This window comes from Gopherus flavomarginatus, chromosome 3 (assembly GCF_025201925.1).
Source record: "Gopherus flavomarginatus isolate rGopFla2 chromosome 3, rGopFla2.mat.asm, whole genome shotgun sequence".
Classification (NCBI taxonomy): domain Eukaryota; kingdom Metazoa; phylum Chordata; order Testudines; family Testudinidae; genus Gopherus; species Gopherus flavomarginatus.
The window spans coordinates 288,634,905-288,640,429 of record NC_066619.1 but is presented as its reverse complement, the minus strand read 5'-3'; positions in this window follow the sequence as shown (position 1 = coordinate 288,640,429).

Sequence of the window (5,525 nt, the reverse complement as noted above, 5' to 3'; positions counted from 1 at the left end):
TTCAACAATAAAATTATTTAGCATGATGACACCTACATTGCCTCTAGTGGATAATTCGCACCTTATAGAGCATTCCTACCCTTGTCCTTGCTCTAGGGTGACCAAATGGGATGAAGAAAATATCGGGACATATGGGGGGGGAGGGGAGTCCCACCAGCAGAGCAAAAAACAAAAAACAAAAACACACCACGGAGTGAGAGAGAGAGAGAGAGAAAAAACTCGGAGTCCTGCCAGCAGAGGGGGGAAAAAAGAAAAAAAAGAAAAAAAAAAAAAGCAGAGTCCTGCCGCACAGCAAAAAATAGAGCGCGGAGTCCCACTGGCAGAGGAAAAAAAAACCAGAGTCCCACTGGCAGGGCGGGGAGCAGAGTCCCGCCAGCGAGACAAAACCAAACCAAACCAGGAGTGCGAAATACCGGGACAAACTGCATCCCGACCAAACATCGATCGGGACGCAAGACAAACATCTAAAAATCAGGACAGTCCCAATTTTATCGGGACATCTGGTCACCCTACCTTGCTCCCTCGCCAGACGGCACCAAGTGAGGGCAGCAGGGTCTGTGCAGTGCCATGCACAGTGGGCCTCAGGCAGCGCTCAGAACACTAGGGTGCGCTGCAGAGCCTGTATAGCTCTGAGCCAGGTGCCAGCCAAGTAGTGGGCCTTGCTGGCCTCTGTCTCCCTCCCGCCACATGCCAGGCCGGGGGACAGCAGATGCTGCAAGGCCAGGGCACCTCTGACACAAGCAGACTCTGATGGAATTGCCATTAGCCCGAGCGGTCCTATCACAGGAGCAGCCGGTCCAGTCCCTCGGCAGGCACCAAGCCGCCAGTCTCACCCTGGCTCAAGCTCAGCTGGAAATGAGTGTGCTACTGAGGCAAGGGCTTGACCTTTTAACAGTCTAAAGCTAAACACAGCAAAGATCAGGCCTGGTCCTCCTGCCGGTGCTGGCTGCAGGAAGCTGTGCCCCCCAACCAAAAACCACGGGGAGGATCTCACTGTCGCTCCCTTCCGAACATGAGGTGGGGCACATCCTCCAACAGCTGCTCCCCGCCCTTCAAATCCTGTCTTGCTGTGACCCTCCCCCTTCAGCTCACTTTGCTGCAGCACTTTGTGGCAGGGACCAGCTCCTCTCTGGCTCTCTGCAGCTCTCATTGGCCAGGAACCACAGCCAATAGGAGCTGCTGGGGCAGCACCTGCGGACAGGACAGCGCGCCAAGCTGCCTGGCCACACCTCCTTGTAGGAGCCGGATGGGGGACATGCCACTGCTTCTGGGAGCTTCCTGAGGTAAATGCTGCCTGGAGCCTGCACCCCAACCCCCTGCCCCAGCCCTGATCCTCCTCCCACCCTTTGAAACCCTCAGTCCCAGCCTGAAACATCCTTCTTCACCTCAAACCCCTCAGCCTCATCGCAGAGCCTGCACCCCCAGCTGGACCCCTCCCCCGCCCCCACCCCTCTGCTCCAGCTCTGATCCCCCTCCTGCGCTCCGAACCCCGGAGCCCCAGCCCACAGCCCCCTCCTGTACCCCAAATCCCTCATCCCAGAGCCCGCACCCCCAGCCACAGCCCTTATCCCCCCACACTTCCACCCAGAGCCCCCACCCATACTCTAAACCCCTCGGCTCATCCCCAGACCAGAACTCCCTCCTACACCCCAAATCCCTTATCCCTGGCCCCACCCCGGAGTCCACACTCCCAGCCAGAGCCTTCACCCCCTCCTGCACCCCAACCCCCTGAGCACACCCAGTGAAAATGAGGGAAGGAGGGTGGGGTGTGTGTGGAGTGAGCGAGGGCGGGGCCTCAGAGAAGGGGCAGGGCAAAGGTATTCACTTTTGTGAGTAGAAAGTTAGCAACTCTCATGCTATCAGCAGCATCTCAGTCTAGCTCTGACTTAGGGCTAGAGCTGGGTCTAGTGAAGCAGGTGCAGTGCTACTGTGAAGGTCATGGGCCCCGGGGGCGACAATTGCAGTCAGTTGTGGAGGCTGGGTGCTACCGTAACATAGATAAGGAAGTTTGATGTGCTAGGACAAAGTCTGAGTGCATCCAGGCTGCCCACAGTTGAGGCTTCTGAGAAAGCAGCTGGCACCTGGCTACTCATCTGATTCTGAGACACGAGGAAAGTGGGTGGAGGAGCTGCCAGCTCCAGATCATTTCTGCTGCAGAAATAAAAACAAATCTCACTCTGGTGTTAGCCCCTCCTCCCCCTTACACTCCGAGACATATTCCTCAAGTAAAGCAGCTGGCTACATTCAGCATCTAAGTTCCTTGGTGCAGGGACAGTGTCTCCTTTCTCTCTGCAAAGCACCCAGACCACATGTTCAGAGAGAATCATGGCTGCTGGCTACATGAACAACTGCACCAGTGAGCTGCAAATTTCTAACAGGCTGATAACCTGTTCCAAAGATGCCAAAAAAGTTATTTCTCCCACACTGAGCAGAAATTAGTTGAAGGGGGAGGAGGCAGAAGCCACTTCCTACCATATTTTAATTTTAACTAGGGCTGAAGTAGCTTTAAATAGAAGACAGGAAACCAGACTACATAAATGCAACACAGAACCTTTCTCCCAGGCTCGGAGTTTAGCAGAGATCTCCTGAGTGCAAAGATAGAAGCAGTTCTTACAACCATACAAAGGGAAACCAATGCCTCCTCGCACTGAGACCTCATGGAAAAATCTGCAGAGGAACACCCCTGCCACTGTTATAGAGTCAGAGACTTTAAGGTCAGAAGGGACCATTACAATCATCTAGTCCAGTGATTCTCAAACTTTTCTATAGGTGACCCCTTTCACACAGCAAGCCTCTGAGTGCGACCCCCCCCCCAATAAATTAAAAACACTTTTTTATATATTTAACATCATTATAAATACTGGAGGCAAAGTGGGGTTTGGGGTGGAGGTTGACAGCTCACGACCCCCAGTCTGAGAATCCCTGATCTAGTCTGACCTCCTGTATAACAGGCCAGAGACCTGACCCAAAATAATACTTAGAGCCGATCTTTTAGAAAAACAGCCAGTCTCAATGTAAAAATTGTTAGTGATGGAGAATCCACCTCCCCTTGGTAAATTGTTTCCATAGTTAAATACCCTCACTGTAAAATTACACCTCATTGCCAGGCTGAATTTGTCTAACTTCAGCTTCCAGCCATTGGACGGCATTATATATTTCTCGGCTAGATAGAAGAGTCCATTATTAAATATTTATTCCTGTGTAGATACTTATAGACTGCGGTCAAGTCACCCCTTAAACTTCTCTTTGTTAAGCTAAATAGATTGAGTTCCTGGAGTTTTTCACTATGAGAAAGGTGTTCCAATCCTTTAATCATTCTCATGACTCTTCTCTGAACCCTCTCCAACTTATCAACAGCCTTCTTGAACTGTGACATCAGAACTGGACACAGTATCGCAGCAGCGATCCCATCAGTGCAAATACCGAGGTAAAATAACGTCTCTACTCCCATTTATGCATTCCAGGCTCACATTAGCTCTTCTGGCCACAGCACTGCACTGGGAGGTTATGGTCAGCTGATTATCGACTATGACCCCAAATCTTTTTTAGAGTCACTGGTTCCCAGGATAGAGTCCCCAATCCTGTACGTATGGCCTGCATTCTTTGTTCCTAGATGTACACATTTACATTTAGCCAGATTAAAATACAGTGTTTGCTTGTGCCCAGCTTACCAAGCGAGCCAGCTTGCTGTCCCAGTGACCTGTCCACTCCATTATTTACCACCTCCCTAAGCTTTGCATCATTCTCTCATAACGAAGATGGGACCTGTCCAAAGTACTGCAGGTCCCTGCTGTAAAAAAGAGCACAGGGAAAAGGGCCAGCTGTCTCAGTCACTCAGCAGAGTCCAGTGGCTTCCCCCACTGCTTTCTCATCAGCCCACGCTGTGCCCAGCTGCTGCACAGCTCCACCAAAGCACACACTCCATAGGAGCACAGAGCAGGACCCAGCTTGTACTATTTGCTACCCCACCCCTTATGCAGCCAATCAGCTGTCTTGGCATCAGCCGCACGTTGTGTCAAGGTCAAACTGCGCTGCCCGGTGACGCTGGGTCCGTTTCCTGAGCGGATACTGTTAGGTTAGGCCCTGAGAAGGCACATGACAAGTTCAGATTAAACCCTCCAATGTGTGTTACTTCATATTAATCAGCCCTGCATCCCAGCTGTGCCCGCCAGCATGCTGCCTTTTCCCTCTGCCAGTCCCTCAAATTCCTCACAGGCTCCTCTGGGCGCAGCTCCCCTCAATATCTTTGTGCCATCTGCAGAGTCACACGTCCCTTCTCCAGCTTGTTAATAAGTATCTGAAACCACCGTCTGCCCCCTGGGGCCCTGCTGTGACCCCTCTGCTCTGATGGAAACGGACCATCGATCCCTACTCTGTTCTGAGCCTTCTGCTCCAGGGCAGAGATTCGCCCTCCCCTCACAGCGACTGGTTCCTCACCAGCCTCCTGAGAGAGGCTTTGCCAAGGGCCTTTTGAAAGTCTAAATAACAATTTTATAATTCTATTTCATTATCATTTCAACCGCCTTCCCCTGCTCGAAGTCCAACAGCTCTAACTCCCAGGATCCCCCAGTATCTTTTGTGAAGATGGAGCCAATATTTGCTCCTCTCCAGTGCAGCTGTTGCTTTAATAAGACCAAGCTGGATGAGCAAGCATCTCAGAGAGGTGATTAAGAAAAAGCAGAAAGCCTACAAGGAGTGGAAGATACGAAGGATTAGCAAGGAAAGCTACCTTAGTGAGGTCAGAACATGTAGGGATAAAGTGAGAAAGGCCAAAAGTCATGTAGAGTTGGACCTTGCAAAGGGAATTAAAACCAATAGTAAAAGGTTCTATAGCCATATAAAGAAGAAAACAAAGAAAGTAGAAGTGGGACCGCTAAACACTGAGGATGGAGGGGAGGTTAAGGATAATCTAGGCATGGCCTAATATCTAAACAAATACTTTGCCTCAGTCTTTAATGAGGAGCTTAGGGATAATGGTAGGATGACAAATGGGAATGAAGATATGGAGGCAGATATTACCACATCCGAGGTAGAAGCCAAACTCGAACAGCTCAATGGGATGAAATCAGGGGGGCCAGATAATCTTCATCCAAGAATATTAAAGGAACTGGTACATGAAATTGCAAGCCCATTAGCAAGAATTTTTAATGAATCTCTCAACTCAGGGGTTGTACCGTATGACTGGAGAATTGCTAACATAGTTCCTATCTTTAAGAAAGGGGAAAAAGCGATCCAGGCAACATTAAGCCTGTCAGTTTGACATCTGTAGTACGTAAGGTCTTGGAAAAAATTTTGAAGGAGAAAGTAGTTAAGGACATTGAGGTCAATGGTAATTGGGACAAAACACAACATGATTTTACAAAAGGTAGATCGTGCCAAACCAACCTAATCTCTTTCTTTGAGAAGGTAACAGATTTTTTAGACAAAGGAAACGCAGTGGATCTAATTCACCTCGATTTCAGTAAGGCATTTGATATGGTTCCACATGTGGAATTATTAGCTAAATTGGAAAAGATGGGGATCAA